Source organism: Parasteatoda tepidariorum, chromosome 2, assembly GCF_043381705.1.
Source record: "Parasteatoda tepidariorum isolate YZ-2023 chromosome 2, CAS_Ptep_4.0, whole genome shotgun sequence".
NCBI lineage: Eukaryota > Metazoa > Arthropoda > Arachnida > Araneae > Theridiidae > Parasteatoda > Parasteatoda tepidariorum.
Genome location: NC_092205.1, coordinates 99825738 through 99845473, shown reverse-complemented (window position 1 = coordinate 99845473; position 19736 = coordinate 99825738). Strand labels below are relative to the sequence as shown.

Sequence of the window (19736 nt, the reverse complement as noted above, 5' to 3'; positions counted from 1 at the left end):
TTCCTATTTATTGATTTTTTAAAACACCATGAAAGTTTATTTAAGTTACAGACAAAACTAAACACAGGTTTTGCAAACCTCCTCAAAAAAAAAAAAACATTTCAGGTTTTTTCAAAGCATTAAGGGTCTAATTTTTATATTTTTTAAGCTTCCTGTTATAACATTAATCAAAAAGGTACTTTATGGATTTTGATTTGTAAAATACTAATCTCCAGTAGTGTACAGCATATAAATTAATAATTGTTTTATAACAGTACTCATCTTACTGTATTCTTTTATTGTTGGTAATTACTACCTTATGAGCAATTCTATGATACAAGGGACAACATAATTAAAAAGAAAAACATTTAATAAAATCCCTCCATTAACGAATTTCTTAGCTTTTATTTACTTTAGATATGAAATTTAAAAAAAAAAACAAATTTCGTAATAATAATAATTAAAATTTTAATATCTGAACATTATTTGTCAGTAATCCGTAGCATTAGTCACCGAGCTTTTCTCGATTTGCCACTTTCTCTACAATTTTATAATATGTCAATTCAAGTAAACTTTCAATATTTCTAGCTAATTTGAAATTTTTTTAAAATAAATGTAAAAAAATAATCTCATTATTGCTTATAGAAGGCAAATTAAGTGAGGAGAGAAGGAAGCATCTCAGATAATTTAAAAAAAAGTATTTATCTATGAAAAAAAGAGTTTAAAAAATAAGAAACTACCGTATAATAAAAAAGTTTTTTTTCTTGCATTTTTAAAAAAATTTTAAGCAATTTTTTAAGAAATTCTATGTGTTTTTTTAACTATAAACATAAAACTCTACACAGCGATTCCATTTGAGCCCTCAGTAGAGCTGGGACAAGGGACAATTATTTTTGTCTCTTTTCTTGCCCTCAGATGTATTTAGCTTTGGAAACAAATAATATCATGCTGATATTAACATACAACATTCCATTTGTAACTAAAAGATGTAAGGCATAAGAATGAAAAATTTTAACTAAGTAATAATATCTATCTAACGAGGATTGTGCTGCTTAAATTCAATGCAGAAGTTGCGGACTAGTTGAAAAGATTTTGAAAGACCATAACCCAGTATAAGTCACACTTTCTCATCTTATTTTATATATTAATATTGATAAGTATAAAATAATTTCAAAAATCATGCTTAAAAAATGGTATAATGTATCATATTTCTTTAAATTCAATAAAATTTTGAAAATAATAAAAAATGTAAAATTTTAGACTTAATGCAATGTCTTAAAAAATAACAAAATTTAAAATCATATGAAATACAATAAAAAAACTATTTAACTATAGATAATTTGTATACCATATTTTAAATTCAGGGTTTTAAAATTTTTTAGTATCCCTGCACTCAGGTTAAGAAAGGTCTAATTTTAAAATTAAGAGCTTTGGCATACAAGTAAAAACATATAAAAGCTGTATTTTAAATTCCATTAAAAAATAACAGTTAACAAATGATCAAAATAGAAAATTTTGTTTACAGTTAAAATTGATATTATGCTCTAAATAGTTTGAATTGACATTCTTTTACACAAAACCTTTCTCTATATACGATTCTAATGCTATATTGTAAATGTTTTCTTTCATCAAAAAATTACAGCATTGAGGAATTTTTTTTATGTATTTTTACTTTAGACATGAAATATAACAGGGGGCAAAAATATAGTCCCTTGGTTCAAAAATGTTCAGTATTACTGAAACACACAAAAGCAATAAATAAAACCAGGTATGAACAAAAATTCTAAGTGGCTGTTTTTATTTTTCACTGCCAACATATTTAAAAAATAAAATATTTTATCGAAAACTTTTGCATAAAGAGTTCAGGAACAATTCAACTTCAAAAATAACTATAACGAATAAAACTGCAAAAATAAATAATAATAATAATAAAACCTACTAAGTATTATAATTTCATGCAATCGAATCAAGCTGCACACACATTTAAATTAAAGAANATGAAGAAAAAAAATCAAAATAAAGCCAATTAAGTTATTGATAGTAACTTGAAATAGCCTAGTAGCTTCATTTCACACCAACACAATCTTTTATAGTTGGTGGCAGCCTGCAAACTGAGAAAAAATAATAGAAAGCAACCTTGCCTGCAGTATCTTAATCAAAAAGTGCAGACAAAAATGTCAATATAACATTGCAAGATTGTTTCCTGGGACCATAAAACTTATGTGTGCCTTCATTGCATGGACTAAGCATATAACTTGTTACTATCAAAATGTTACATCAAAATTTCAAGAATAAGATACAAAACCGTGTTTCACTTTTTTAAATGAGTCAAAAGCCTATCTGGAGATAATTATGTATTTTTGTGGTAAAAAATTATGCAAATATAAAAATTTTAATTAAATTATACTCAATTGTATTTTAAAATAATGAGAGTAGTTCTTTAATTGAAATTGAATAAATAAAATTAAAATTGATTAAAAATATTTAAAAATCACAAATAGTAAAATTTCTATTAAAATCTAGAAGCATTTCGGTATCTCATTGGAACACCTTTATCAGAAAGACAATTTTCAGGGATTACAAAACAGAATAAATAAAAATACTAAAAAAAATGAAATAAAAAAATATTTATATGATTATATGAAATAATGAAATATTTATATGTATATAATTTCCACCTATTTACAAAATATTTGTCCAGCATTAAAATATAATAATTGTCAGTTATATTTTGTGATTAAAAAATTTTTTAAAGTATAACCTCGCAAATATGCAACATTGTATTAATACTGAGCGACTTAAAAATGACTAAAAACTTTTTTAAAAAAATTTAAAAAAAGAATAATAAAAAGTGATACATGCACATTTTTCAAGTAAAAACTTTTTTTTTTCAACAAGTAACAGAACTTTTCCTCACATGATATTGCAATTGAAACAATTTATAAAATAATGTTTTCTAAATACCCTCAATTTGTAGTAACAATCTAAGGACAAAATCAACAGAATGACCTGATATGTAGTAGAAAGCAATGTTTTATAGTTTTAGCAATCATCAGCACCATCTGTTGATGATTTTTTAAAAATAAATTGTGAATTTGGTGACTATAAACACTGTGTGTGTGTTTTTCTTAAGTGGGCTGCAGCAATTCTACATTTGTTTTATTTCAATTCACTTTTCAAATTGTTGGTCATTTTTGGAGCTCTTAACAATAATTATAGTCATGTTTTTTGATAAAAAGTTGTCATAATAATGACTAATAATACTGACTTCAATTAAGTCCCACATGTAAACACAACCATCTTCAGATCCAGAAACTGCATGAGAATTTGTGTCATTGAGGAAACTTTCTTTCCTTTACCTCTCATTTTTATGGCCTGTGTGCCTAATTAAAAATGATACTCATTTATAATAATGGAAAAGAACTTTAACTAAAAAACTAAGTAAAAAAGTAATTTCTACATAATAATTGATACTACTATTCCTCACAGTTGCTCAAATGAAGAGTTCCTATATAAAACATAATTCGTGAGTTACAATAAGCAGCTTTAAAATTAGCAGGGTTGCAACTCAAATCTAGAAAAAAAGTTCCCCATGTTTTTCTTGTATTATACACAATATATTAAGATGAAACACAGACTCACTGTGCAAATGTGTACTATATTAGGATAATTAATAGTTTTAATTGCAGGAAAAACTTAATAAGGAAATAAGAAATAGATACATACATAAAAAAAATAATAATAGAGCAAATGAAATAGTATAGTATGGTTCAACTATCTTATATCTCATAGATTACACTTTGAGAGATCAACATTTTGTAAAAGAAGAAAATAAGAAGTTAATATTCCCTGCATTTTTCCAGTTTGGAAGGAAAAATTCAAAATTAGTTATTTTAGATTATTTTTTAATTCCCTGTGGAGCAGCAACCCTCATTAGGCAAAATTGGGACGAAGTTTCTCCCAAATCTTGCTTTCCACCATTAAAGATTTTCAGTTGCACTTCAATTTTGTATTGTCAGCAGTATTTAATACTGCTGACAATAATGTTTAATTTTTTTAGCCCTCTCCCCAACCAAGAGACACAACTATGCGAAAGTTGCATAAATTATTTATCAGCTAGCTCAGATCTTTTAATGAAGTGCCAAGTACAGCTATCATGCTTTTTTGAGAATCCACTAGTTGAAGTACTCTTGCTGATGAATTTATGCTAATGACTATGAGGTAAATATTTGTTTAGTTTCTTCTTAGTAAACTTTAGCTCTCAATCAATCAGGCACAGAAAATGTAACTCCAGCTACTCTAGTTAAATATAAGTATTTAGGATAAAATAATTTTAATTTTGCTTTAACTGGGTTTGAAACTTTAAGGAAAATAGTGAATTTGGATCTAAAACGAAGAACATAGTAGAACAGCACATTAAGTGACATTTTTTAACAACAAGTTATCCCTTTCGAGAGGATGTCTTTAAAAGAAATAATTAGAAACTATGGTTTTTTACTCTTTACAGAAATATAAGTTGACACTGAAGTGTTTTGCTATCGTGTCAGAAATTTATTTAAATGTGAAAGGGAGGGGAAAAAAATAGGTATGTGCAGTTCCTAAATTTTTACAAAAATATAAGCTGAAAATTAATGTACAGAAGGGTTTTACTATAAAAGTTAGTGCAAAAAATAATATATTGTTTATTTTTTTTCAACTAAAATATAAGGTAACAATTAATTAGGTTTATTGAAATCTTTAGTTCAAAAATAAAAAAATAAATAAAAACTTACGAGTTGTATACAGCCTACAAAATATATAAAATCTTGTTAATTCTTTACTGCAAGTTTACTTATTTGTATTATTTGTATGCTATCATAATTGTTATTTTTCCTTCTATAAAGCAGTTTTATTACAATAAAAGCACTCCTAAAGCCAGTATATTGGCCAAGGGATCTGCCCAGTTAAGGTGTAACAGTAGTATAATTATGTTAGTGTAACAGCTTTAATTTTTTTCAGGTATTTTAAAAGTCATATATTCCACAAATATTTAATTTGTTTGGCAAATATATTTAAATTTTTTTTATGCATAGCATAGTAATAAAAACCAAATAACAAATGTTAATATATTCCTTTTATTGACTATAGTTAATAAAGGTTAAAATGATTGTTAAAAACAGATAAGTATTTTTGATTTTTTACTTAAAGAGCAAGGAGGGTGTGGTCTTTAACAAATCCAGTATCATAAACTGTAAGAAACTGTTTAAATTTGCTAAAAACTAATTATGATAGTTACTATGTAAGTCTCAGGAATATATTTAGAATATTTATTAAAATACAGGTATACTCTAATGAATAAACATATACTATTAAATAATAACATAACTAAATATATTATGAATAATTATCTCAATGTAGAAAGTGTAGTTTTGAGCAAAAACAAAATTTCAGCTTATCTTCACATTCTTTTTAATATCTTATAAGAAAATTGTACTCTTCTAAAGAATTTTTTAAATCTTTATGTTGAGTTATTATTATTTTAATCTTCATATTATTAAAATCAGAATGTTTTATTTCATTTTTATATTTTGCAGCATTTTTTTCACAACAGAATTGACAAAATCAGAAAAAAAAGCTGTAAACAGCATAAATTTTTTATATTTTGTAATTAGTAATTTAACTCTTAAACTTAAGAGTTTTAATTTAACCTATTTAATTCTATGTAAAGGAATGATGGCATATATGATTGTTAGAATGTTTAAGGTACTTTTCAATATTTAAAATGTGTTATTAAAAGTAACTTAACAATTACAGAGCTTCCAGCAAGCAGACTTTTTGTGAGCATATAGCATTCATATATAAAGTACATTTATGTATCAAAAGGATATTTTTTTTCTGAGAAATTTACTTTTCAACGTAAGTTTAATCTGCACAAGAAAAGTGGTAACTGAATACTTAAATACATAAAATTACTTCAATGAGCTAAATTTAGGTGANACTTGCCAAGAAATGAAATATAAGTAAACCTACTCAATATCTAAAGTAGTTTTAGAGTTAAAAGTTAGCAAAGTTAAAATAAATAATGATAATTACTCAGAACGCACTTCACCCTTCGTTATCTGTAAGTCGCAAAGTATTGTCTAAACAGCTAGCAAGAACACACAGGCATCTTTTGTGAAGCTAACACAGTTGACTGAACCTAAAAAATATAACAACAAAATTTTTAGATCATTGTAAAATTATTTAATGGAAATAATCATCTTAACAACAAAGATCATGATATTTAATGGCCTGAGTAAAACATATGTAGTTATTAAAATTTATTTTTACATACATAAATATATATATTTATTAGGTACAATTAAAAATAATAAAACAATTTTCCCAGTCACAAAATCAATAAAAATGTTAATATAAGTGTTAATACAAGGGAGAAATATATGTGAAAAAAAAACAAAAAATACACACTTAAGACTATTTGCTTTATATTTAACTAGAAAATAATACAAAATTTAAATTAATAGATTTTCTATGCCTTTCTGGAATAAAATGAAAATAATTGGTTAATTCTAACTCATGCGTATTCACACTTTGAAAAAACTGTAAAAATATTCATAGGGGGAAAAAAAGTTCTGAAGCTATTTATCATGAACTAGCTGAATGCCCATTTTTTGTACAGAGTGAAATAAAGTAAGTCATCACTTTATCAGTATTGAAACAGTCTATTGATTGAGTAAATTCAATTGATTAGTCATTAGTTCAATTATTTTCTAAATAATGTTCTTGTGCAGCTTTTTCTATGAAGCATTATGCAACATTTTCAAGAAAAACATATTTCATATGATCAATGATTTTTATTAAACCAGGCATAGAGACATACATATGTTATTAGTAGGTCCTAAGAATTATGGTTTCTAGTCAACAGTGGCAATCAATAAATTTTGAGTGATTATATTTTCAGCGTATCAATTACGATCAATCATTTTTAATAAAAAAGTATGTAAAAAAAAGTTTTTCAATTGAATTAAAACGTAATTTATTTAATAAATTTTTTTTTTGCCATTTTCACAATCACTAGAGAAAAATCCTATTTATCCTTCTCTTTACACTGACAAATTCCTCGACTCTTTCAAATTCCAGACTCTGACAAATTCCAGACTCTTGAAATTCCTCGAACTTGTAATTCTGAATTTTGTTATAATATCCTGTTAAAAAAATTCAGGGTATTGGTTACATTTTAGATTTTCAAATTCATGACTTTTCATAACTTTCCATGACTAATTCCAATAATTTTTCATGACTTTCTGAGGTTACTATGTTCTCCAACAAAAATACAAATATAAACTTAAAGAAGCATTATAATAACATTAATTGAAATGATAGGTATAACCAAAACTGTTATACTCTGCATCTTCATATTTAAAGATTTTAAATTTAAAAAGTAGAGTAAAGAAAGATTTGAAGCAATAAAATAGCTGAAAAAAAATACAGAAGCAAATAATATTTTTTTTCTGCAGAATTATATTCGAAAGATACTTTTCTTGCTCATCGGAAAGGAAAGAAACTTCTGGTTTTTCTGTTCTCATTTCAAATAAAAAAATTCGCTATTGACTGGCTTGCTTCAGCTAGAATTTGAAATTGATTAAAATATAAATAAACAATAAAAAAAATTCTGAAATCTCAGAAGCTTAAAGGATAATTCGCTCTAGAAGTGCTGTTTTTTTTTTCCTTCATTTTTTGAAAAAACACCATAATATTTAAAGAACATGATAAAAACATTTTATATTTTAATAAAATATGACTGTGAGTGAGGATTTTGTAACAAATTCAGATGTTCAAAATACAATGATATTTGGGGGGGGGGGTTGAATTCCATTTTAAAAATTAGATTTTTCGGTGACCCAAATCCACGACTTTCCATGATTTTTTCTTAAAAAATAGTAAAAATTATGACATTTCATGACAAATTTTGTTTAATACCGAAATTTATGACTTTCCATGATTTCGCATGACTTTCCAGGTGTGCAGATACCCTGAAAATAGGATTTAAGAAGTTGTGTTGAAATCCATAAAAATAACTGCACAATTGCAATCAAAAAACCATATGGGTTTATAATTCCCACATTTTTATTTACGTATTTATTCTCTCAATTTTTATTTATTTATTTTATTTTTCCGACACACTGTCGTAATATTTATCATAATGATTACCAGACATGAGCTTCACAGTGGATAAGGTAAGACAGGTGCATGGGTGAGTCTAAACCTGACGACCCTTTCATACGCTTTCAAAAACTAAAATATTTTTTCTTCTTCAAATAATGTATTTTTTGTACGAAAATCATAAACTAATCTTTTCTTTTACTCCTTAATCATCAATGTTTCCTGTTATGTTGTCTTTCTGGCTTGAGTTTTGTGGAACTAAATTTGTTTGAAGAAGAACAGATACAGCTTGAAGAAAATTTACAATATTTATAACTGCTGTGGTCCTTTCTACTATCTTTAAAAAGATTTATTATAATAAAATAAGGTAAAATTCATATTTTTGTCTCAGGAAAGCATTGTACTTGCAACAGCATTTATTATTTAATATGTGTTTCAAGATTTACATATTTTCTTTTTTAAAATTTCATTTTAACTAAAAAAAATTCATATTTCTCAAAATTTATTTGATACACACTCGCTAACAAAAAAAAAATGTTTTTAGAATAGATAGTGAAGATAGAATTCATGTAAAAGTTTTCTTCAACTTTTAAAACTCGCATTGTTCGAAAATGATTCAATATTATAATAAATGTTTCGAACTGAACTTGACTTTTTAAACTTTTTCTGACTTCTTGACTTTTTAAACTTTTGCTTTATTAAAAGTATTTTGTGAAACTACCGTTTTTCCTAAAGTTGAATTTGTGAAGGTACCGCTTAATGTTAGTAAATATACCCTGGACAGACCCCGGGTAAATCACAAAAGGAATTTTTGTATCAGTACCTTTTCACACTAGTTACGATTGAAAATGCGTCCTAATTTGTTAAAATCTGGGTAGAGGTTTGCCCAGACATGGTTAAATTAATGTGATACAAAATAATTAATGTTAGGAAACATCCTTTTTTATCCAAGGGAAATTAATTAAAAATCTTTAACTCATTTATTCAAATCAAAACATTTGTTAATACGTAAATATCTCAAAATAACATTGCCTATTGTGTTCTTAATCAGAAGTATCTATTGATTTAAGAATTTTCTTAAATAAAACAGTTTATTAAAGAAAATTAGAATTGAAAATTATTTCATTAATCTTAAGATTAAGGAATCTATTTTTAGAAAGTATATGCATGTTTTTTCTTTTCTTTTTTTTTAATTATTATTTCAAGAAATCATTATCTTTCAAAATCTTTCTTAAATAAAATTAATGCCTTATTTTTAAGCTCAACTTATAATAAGTAATAAAAGTATGTGCAAATGTACAATAAATGTAAATATAAATAGTAGCATGCCAAACGTTCAGATAAATTATAAATCAATATTGATTTATAAGTTCTAATTTTAACCAAAATACTATATAAAGATGTTTTGATTCTTATTTTTGTTAAACCTGTTCAGTGCTAAAGTTACAGAGCTTACAAATTTTAATTTGTTTTTAACATTTTATTATAAACTAAACAAAATTATACAGCTTTTAAATCATCAATAAATTTTATCACAAACTACTCTTTATATACAAAATGTACTTTCAGCTGACATAGTTTTTACAACTTCATTATTTTATTTTTGTATTATAACATTTTACAAAATTGGCAAAAATTATAAATTGAATTTTAAATGTAATATGGAAATCAATACAGTATAAATTAAGCATTATATGTGTGGTAAATTAGTTTTAGCCATTTAAGTAATTGTTTCTTTATTCAAATATCTCGAAGTTAATTTTTATTTCTATTTTTTGTTTCAAATATATTTACTTAAAAATTCGAATTCTATTTAAAAAATTTTTAATTATTGCACAATTATTTATTGTAAGATTATTTTCATCTATTGAAAATTAAATAAAATCAAATAATTATTAAATTAGTATTTGATATTTTTAATTTAAACATAATTTTATAATAAATTTAAAAAACATTTAAATTATTTCAGCAAACTCTTATAACTCCAAAAGTAAATAAAAACAAAACATCTGCTTATTTCGTATGAAAAGATTCTTTTATTTATTTTTGTTTTCTATATTTTATTAAGATAAATTAGTTTCTTTTTTGAGTTAATTTTTTAGGATGATTTTCAAGGAGGCTTTGAAACTTCACTGGTGTTGTCAGGTGACCATTTATTTTTTTCAGCTTTTAATATGTATGGACAAGTCCTAATATAAAACAATAAATTTTTAAGTGTTTTGTGTATAGCCACAAAGTTCCCAATTTGTATTTTGATTTATAAAAAGTATTTTACCTTTAAAAAGATATTTTTTATTAAGAAAAAATAAGGCTTATACGCAATTATAAAAAAATTGTTTCAATCAGATTTAGTCCCCAGTAAAATGTTGTCATTATACATCCTTGGTATTTTTGCGTTTTCTTTTGAATTTCACTTTAAATTTTGTGAGTGGTAAATTTATATCCAATTAAAGTGTTTTGTTTCTTAGCATCGTGATTATTCCTAATTTTACTATTTTTTACTGTCCATTAAAATTCATTTCATAATTTTCTTGATGGTCTAATCCATAAAAATTTAATGTTAGTAGCAGGGTTGGCAAATTTTTGACACATGACGGTTTTTACCGGTTTATACCATGGTTTTTACCGTCATGTCAAAAATGTCGAAAACTGTCAAAAACCCATAGTTTTGTTAAAACTGTATTTTAATTTGAGTTCAACTGCTTATGATTTAAAATTAATTCATTTTTGGGCAATAAAATTAAAAAAAAAGTTGCTAAAAATATTTAAGAACAGATTTTTGCATTTTCCTAACAAGATTATATCAAATCATACTATTTGAAGTAAAATATTAGGGTACTAAACAAAATTTTCAACATTTCCAAGCATCATTTTGTTTGGCATAATACATTACTGAAGAATGTCTAGTCATTTCTGACTTAGAATTTGTTAGCAGTTACAAGTTTTGAAAGTTTTGTTTAGCTTATTTCTAATATTTAAGAAATTCCAAATTTTAAATTCTTCTTTTTAGTTCTTGAATTTATTAATAGTTCCAAGTTTTTTTCTTTATTTCTAACAATTAAGATGTGCAAAATTTTGAATCCTTTGCAAATCAAGCTATAATGATAAAAGTTAAGTATCACTATTTTCAATATGTATGTTACAATATTTCTGTATGAATGTATATCCTTCTATAAGAATACATGTATATAGTTGCAAAATCAATAGCAATCATTTACGACAATATGTTATTTTCACTTAATTGCCTTTAGGCAATTAAGTGAAAATAACATATTGTCCGCTATATGCCATAAATTAACGAAAACAGTAGGTTTTTGACGGTTTTTACCGGTAAAAACATGGTTTTTATCACTGTCATGTCAAAAACCAGTTTTTGACGGCAAAAACCCAACCTTGGTTAGTAGATTCAAGTCTGGACTCATGAAATGTGATTACATGGCAGTAAATAAAATTAAACTGTCATACATATTTTCAGTTTTAAAATTACAATTTCAAATGATTTTATACTTTTTACAACCTATTTTAATATTTAATTAGAATTAGAAATTAATTTAAAAGCATTATAAATAAAAGTTTGAATTTAAAGTTGAAAAACTATTAAAAAAGATCGGCAACATAATATTCACGCAAACAAAGAAAGATTTTGTTTTCTATGACAGTGATTATAAATAGATGCAGTACAGCTTACATCCACAACATCTAGTGATTTTAACTTCAGTTACACGAACGTATTAAAAAATAAAATGTAATCTTCAATACCAAAAATGGATGATTTTATAATAATTTATTTGAATTGCCTGACATACATGAGTAGAAAAAGCCAGACATACAATTACTATGTTCTAAAATAAACAGTTTTTTATTTATTGAACCCACACAATTTTAACATAAATGAGTGTAAAATATTCAAGGCATTATATTTTTTCAATTTAAAATAATTTATTTTAAATTGAAATTATTAAAATAATTTAAATATATTTTTTAATTTAATATTAAAAAATCACAGAATAATAAAGACAAATGAAGAAAAACAGACTCCATAAATATAAACTAAAATACTAAAGGTATGTTTTAGTACAAACAGTTTGAAGAATAAAGAATAAAATAACTTTTTTATCATTTAATTTAATTATAATGGAGATTAAAATTTAACAATATTCTTATTGACATATTGCAGCATTATATAAATAAGAAAAAAATATACTTTAGATAATATTAAAAATGTAATTAGGAAATTACAATAAGGAATATAAGCATATACTGTATAAGTACAATACTGATTTATTTACACTGGTGATGGAAACAATTGATACTTTCTTCTGTAGCAAAGTAGTGTGTTTAACAAGTAGATAAAAATAAACTTTGGGAACTATTTCAATAATTACATTACTTAACTAATTTTAAAAACTACAAGAACATGGAATGTCTATTTTATTTTAAATTTTTTTTAGAGACATTGACTTGATCTTAAATTTGTTTGCGTTATTTTACATCAGGTATAGCAAATTTCTCCCAGTGATGAAAAAAAAAACCCTCAAAGAAATAGATTTCTTCCATCCTAAGTGGAAAAAACTTTTTTCCAAACAGAAATATGAAATATATAAAGAGTTTCTTTTTCTGAACAGTTTATAACTGCAATTTAGTTTGAATAATAATGTTAATTTTTCTGGTTTTAATAACCTATCATTTTATACATAAGTAAAAACGAAAAGCAGAAAAAAAATCTAAGAGTTTCTCATGAATTTCTAATGAAATTAAGGGTAGCTAGCTTATCATTGCTATTTTATTTCAAAGAATATATTAAATTGTAATTTTATATTTAAAGAACAATCAAAATAACATAACTGAATTTTATTAACACTACTAAATCAATAAATCACATACTGAACATAGATACAATTAAAAGCCCATATTGAATTCTCAATTACAAATAGCTTATTTTCATAATTAAATGTTAATTATGAATACTCAAACCTAATGATAAACTTTCTGTTACTATAAATTTAATTTGTTTTAGTTATAATACCTATTATTGAGCAATTGTATTAGTCATTTTTATTTCATTCCATTTTATCCAGTTTCTTCCTGTCCTGTAAGAAATAAGTTTCTTCTGAACAAAATGCTGCCATTTAACATGGATGATTTTGTGGCAAATCATTTCTATGTAAACATTAAAAAACTGTTGATTTATGTTTATTTGAAATTGTACAAATTCCCAAAAGCAAGAAAGCTGAAAATTATAAAGTATGTAAGAAAACTTTTTTTTTCTATTTTGTTACAATCAAACTGGGAGTATTTATACGAATAATAGAAAATTTAATTATATATATATATATTTTTTTTTAATCTTTATTTTCAAGAAGACAATTTTAATTTGAAAGAATACTTTTTTTGCAAAATTATAATTCAATAATTAATTGAAATTTAAAAAAAATTAATTTAATAGTTTTATTTTATCCGAATGGTATTAATAAAAAAATTGTAATACATCCTCTTCTAGGAGCAGGGATAAAATATTATGTTAGCATTGTGTCTTATTGTTCATGACATTAATATTTTTTTCTTTTTTAAGATTTAGATTTATTTTCTTTTTAATATAAAGCTATTACTAGTACACCCTTTGCCGGACAGCTTAATACTGCTGAAGTACTGCTTATTTAATGATTTTTATATTAATTGATTCACTCTAATAGCATTCCCTTCATCCTATAAGAACTATGTATATATATATATAATTGTACTTAAAATACCACAATCAACAGACCTGAGATAAACATTAAATTCAACTTAAACAATCTATACTCAGTTTGTCTTCTGTATTGCTCAGAAGTTATGTACATACACTAAGTTTTTGTAGAAAAGGTCATATAATTAAAATTAAATAAGTAAATAATTGATTTAAAGAAAGGAAAAACTTTAGTTAATACCCCTCCCCTAAAAAGTTTTATTTAGGCAAAGTGGAAAACAGATTCTGAAAACTTTTAAAAACAAATCCAGTTTTTTTTCTTTTTTCAAGGGGTTAAAAGCCTTGATACATACAAGAAAATAATAATTTTTGATCTTAACTTTCTTTTAAAAAATACTATTTTCATATTATTAATTTTATTATGTATATTACTAAAATCTATCACCTATTGTAAAATTTTATTTTTTAATGTGATTTATGTTATACCTATTTTTCTCCCAAATAAATATGTACTACAAAGAAAATTCTATAGATATTTTTATGGTTTTTTAAAAAACTACAGTTTTAATTTCTTAAGAAAATCTATAAATTTATTTTCCCTTCCAATTGAGACTTTTTATGTTTCCTTTATTTTGAAATAATGTAATAAATAACCTGTAAAATAACTATTAACTTCTATTACAATAAACTGAATTGCAATAACACGTTTATAATAAAATGAACTGCTTTAATATTTGATGATAATGCTTTTTTAAGAGTATTTTATATTTCTTTCGCATAGCTGGAAGAGATATAATTCCTCCAAGGCTTCTATTTTTAGTTTCTAAGTGGCATTTTTAAGAATTTATATACAATTAACTTTACAAAGTATGGTACAATGGGAAGCTGTTTACAAAACTTATTTTCTCATGAAATGACTTATCTAAAAACGTGGCAGAATTTTTTTTATTCGATATACATATAGAGTTGCCACAGTTGCTNACTTTACAAAGTATGGTACAATAGGAAGCTGTTTACAAAACTTATTTTCTCATAAAATGACTTATCTAAAAACGTGGCAGAAAAAATTTAATTCGATATACATATAGAGTTGCCACAGTTGCTATTCACAACTATTTTTGACATGAGGAGACTTTTTTTGCCTGGAAAAGCAACTATTGTCAGAAAAAGAAGACTATTTGGAGACTTTTCTGTGCTCCTAGTGATGTTTTTTTTTAAAAAAAACATAAATTGGGTTGACAACCTATGGCCCATGGTAACTTCTTTATTTTACTAAGATCCTTATTTATGATGCATTAGTAAACTATGATTACTTCATTATATTTTTCTGGAAAGTTTTTTCTTAAATTACTGATTATAACATTTTTTTGCAATTACTTTAGTTTTTTAATTGTGCATTATGTTTTTCTAGATGCTGATCTTGTATTTTAATACAGAAAACCCTTCATATTTATATTTGAAAATACAGAACTATTTGTTAAATAAATGTATTTTATTTTCAGTTATGTTTAATATTTTGCAATGAAGCAATTTATTTAAAGAAAATTGCAATTTTTTGAAATTTACATAATAAAAAGTGATGTATTAATTTAGTTACTTCTTTTAATGTGACTTTGATAGATAATAGTAGGAGTTATTAAAATTTCTCTTAAAAAGAGGGTTGCAGCTAAACCTAACATCTGTTGTCAGTCGGAAAAAAAATGATTGCTCTAATTTATTTTTAATAATTTATTATAAATATTTTATATATTTTTAACAATTAATTATAAAAGTTTCATAGGATTGTTAAAGCAAAAAGTATCTTGAATAAATTACTGATAATTACATAATTACGGACACATAACTGATTTTAAGACTATTTTTTACTGATAACTGATTTTAAGTTCTATTTTTTTTCTTTTGAAAATAAACCTATTCTTTCTTTCAGTATATAAATACATTTAAATACTTTTTGAAAAATTTTTTTACTTAGAGCTACTAATTATAAATGAGCAGTCTTTTGTATATCAATAAAAATATTTCTTTAATACTTAGAGTAATTGAAGTGGATGAACCAAGTTCTTGTAATCAACTTTTTTTTATTATAGTATTTCTTTTCAAATAAATTATAACTATATCTATAAGTATCAGTAACAGGAAATGCATTGAATTATAATGTAGTTCAAAAGTACTTACCAAGATAAAAAGTTCTCTCTATCTCAACAATTTTCTTCCACTGTTACTTATATGCCAGAATTTGAAAATTTTCAAAGGACTTTTCGCTGACAAAACTGTAAAAATTTACAACAATAAAAAAATATTTAAGAATGATAGCACACTAAATTTTCAAATAAGAATTTTTCATGCATGATATTTCTGAAATTTAACTCCAATCACTTAATCAGAGAATAGATCTGTTTTAGTTAGCGGTATGAAATATTGTTACTTTCATATCAATATAAATTTATAATTATTTAATGTTCTGTAAAGACTTCTCTAAACATGTATCTTCAGAATCTACTAAAAATGAAAATAAAAAAGTAAACACAATCGGAGTCGTAAATTAATGTTTTAGTGTGGAAAAATAAAGGACTATCAAAATTTTACAAACCATGATGTAGGAAGATGGATGTAACAAACAAAACAGGTTCAGTTGCAGGTTGAAAGGACCTGGAATCCAACCTGTCTTGTTTATTATATCAGTCTCAATGTACTGTGCTTTGTCAGTTTTTAATAGCGTTTCTTTCCGCCCTAAACACTGTGTTGCTGGAATATATATATGTATATTAAAAAGTCAGAAAGCAATATATATATATAATCGTGTGAGCTGATAAAGATATATTTTCTCTATATTTTTAACTTACTTATTTGTTATATATATACATATTACTAATTGCATTTTAATATCAAGAGAACAAAAATATTTAAAATATATTTTGAGCTCTGATACAGACAATGATGTCCTAGAATCTTTTGTGTATCTAAAAATNAAAAGTTTCTTTTAGGCATGCCAAAACAATTAAAAGAATTCACCTTGATTAGGAAACATAGCACCTGAGAAACTTTAGTTCGAACATCTTAATACGAAGTCAGAACACACTGTGAAAGATTTGTTTAATGGAGTGACACTAGTTGACAATTGAAAAATTTTACAAGATAAAAAATTTCTATGTATGAAAAAATTTGCTAGGATCTACATACATTTGCAAGCAAAGATTTACTGGCTTGAAGACCGTTTAACAAGAGTAAAATTAGACAGATATCAACAAGCAATCTCACTACTGATTTCAATAACACTATAAGAAAGTGTAATAGACTTGTCTTATTAAAATTATTATAAAATTAAATGTGTTTGAAGTTATAAGTAATATAGTTACGGTATCTTAATTATATAAGTATATATATCTTAGTAATTGTCACTGGTTTATTAAATAGGTCGCACGATTCCCACAAAGAGCAAAGGGAAAATGTCTTACTATTAATTAATGCATACTTGAAAATATGTATATATATATGAAAATATATATGTAATATATATATTACACTGGAAAAATAAAAAAATCATGAAATATTCATGTGTTAATTATTTAAACATTTACCATTCCAATTTCAAAGTTCAATTGAAAACTTACAACTCAAATTATCTTGACTTAATAGTCCTTTTGAACCTTCCTATTTAACAATGAAATTTTTGCTCATTTCATTATAAAATTCAAAGATAGATACAATAAAATGTATTTATTTTTACAACAAGAAGACAAATAAGATATTTCATACTCTAATACAAAGATGTCCTTTGTATCATGCATACAAGACTTTATAACAGAAATTTCATTTTAAAAAGTAGAAACTCATTTCATTTTAATGTGTTTCAAAAGAATAATTTAAAACTTTAAGATAAAATGCTTATTTTTTTCCAAGGTCAATTAATTCATCTTATTAATTCATCTTAAATTGATTATATAAAACACATTTTACTTAGGCTTGGCAAATACCTAGTACAGAGTGTGTAGCACTCTGTACTAGGTATATAATACATGAATACATAGCACTCTGTATTATGTACAAGGTATATTAAAAATAAGCACCTTTTAAGCATTCAAAAAAAATCATCACTCATCAACAAAAAAAAATCATAATTAGGATATGTACAGAAATAAAAATTATTTCTTCCTATTGTTTAAAGTTCTTCATTTATATAATCAACAAAATGCAAAGTTATTTTCAAAGACTTTAGATAATCATGATAAAATAACAAGTTACTGATATATATAGCAGAATTTTTTTTTAAAAATCAAGCTTCTTTTTGTAATTTAAGATGATTGACACAGCAAAAAAAAAATCTTTATTTGAAAGAAGGACAATTAAGCACTTTTTACAAACCCTCAATGGAAAAAGCCCATTTAAAGGCTTTTAAAAAACGTAAATCATTTTATAAGAATGCTACACACCATGTAGTATTTAAAATATGGCCACCAAAGAATTCTTTATAAAAAGTATTTTTAATAGGAATAAATTTGAAAAACTTGAAGTAACCTTGAATCTTATTTTAAAATAATTCCTTATGAGTAAAACTATACACAAATAGCAAAAAAAGGAGAGGGCAATACTAGACTAAAGCAAAACAATGTGGATCAAGCACAAATGAAAATGTATTTTCATATTTGAGCTTTATTTACTCACATGTTTTTTTCCTCTTTTCGTTCTTTAGTAATGCCCAAATAATTTATTTAAATTAGCATACAAAGAAAATATGCTTAAAAATAAAATTTTTGTCAACTTTAAATTTCAAAGTACTTCCCCAGTAATGGCTTCACATAAGTTCTGGTCTTTCAAGTCCTACCTTCTTCAGTAGTGATTCATTACATTTATATATATTTGTTTTATTCTCATTTAAATTTTAATTTACAACCACTAAATGTTTAAACTTTTTTGAGAAAGGTTTAAAATATATGCACTAAAGGTGATCAATTTCAAATACTCTGTACATACATTTACATATATAAGTACAGAAAATATTTCTTTTGAGCCAAGTTTAAAATTAAATAGTCCCAAAGTAACAAATTGTTTGTGATACTTTGTTGTTTCTAATAAAATTAATTAAATTGATTTAACAAAATTTTAAAAAAATAATAATAAAGAAAAGGAAACTGAAAGCAAGAAAAATAGCCTTTAAATTCATTATTTCATTAATTTGTCCATTCAAAAACCAACAGCAAAAATAAGATAAATCACCTGAATTGGCTCGCAAGATTTGCTACGGCAATCCCAAGCACAATATACTTACTTTGTTTATAAAAAAATGGGGGAACATAATTTAAAAGTGTAAGTAGAAATAAGACAATTGACAGTAAAACATAACTTCCAGATCCCCCCTTTTTTTTTAACATACAAATGACATACAAAATGACATAAAATGGAGATTTTGTGTGTGCACATCTAACTTAGAATTGTTTGTACTAGCGTCCTGAAATTTGAAAAGCGGCTGCAAAGGACAATTTTTGCCTCCTTTCCTAAAAATCACTAAGTATTTTTAATTAGCAGATGAAAAGTTAGTGGCTTATTTCATGTTTTTTTTTTTTTTTTTTTTTTTTTTTTTTTTTTTTTTTTTTTTTTTTTTTTTTNTAAACATTTTATAATAAATTCTTACAACACATTTCCGGATAAACTTTGTATAAAATAAACATAATATCCTAAAAATTTACTGGAACTACAACAACTTGATTCTTATAAGTTACACAAAATATTTTATTTTTTACTTTTTCGCAGAAGAAACATAAAATTTTTGTTTTTAAATAATTTTATCTTGAGTTATATCCTCCATTTTACATAGAAAATGAAGCATGCAAACAATGTTTAAATTTCTGGATGTCCCATTGCTAAAGAAATATATAAATAAATAAAAAGTTTTTAGTTTGACACTTCCAGAGCAGGACACTGGTGTGAGACC

General features: G+C 24.5%; 1 long non-coding RNA gene across 3 annotated transcripts; it reads right to left on the bottom strand.

The window, feature by feature from the left end:
* Positions 1–1982: 1982 nt before the first annotated feature.
* LOC107439287 (uncharacterized) lies at positions 1983–19692 on the bottom strand. Of its 3 annotated transcripts, none has more exons than XR_011636238.1 (4): positions 19492–19692; positions 15983–16077; positions 6052–6157; positions 1983–3362 (listed from the first exon to the last, which is right to left on the bottom strand). It is a non-coding gene; the product is annotated as an uncharacterized lncRNA (long non-coding RNA). The 3 variants fall into 3 exon arrangements; XR_011636237.1 differs by lacking the exon at positions 19492–19692 and adding an exon at positions 16398–16611 and having other exon boundaries at positions 2637–3362; XR_011636236.1 differs by having other exon boundaries at positions 2638–3362; positions 19437–19689.
* Positions 19693–19736: the final 44 nt, after the last annotated feature.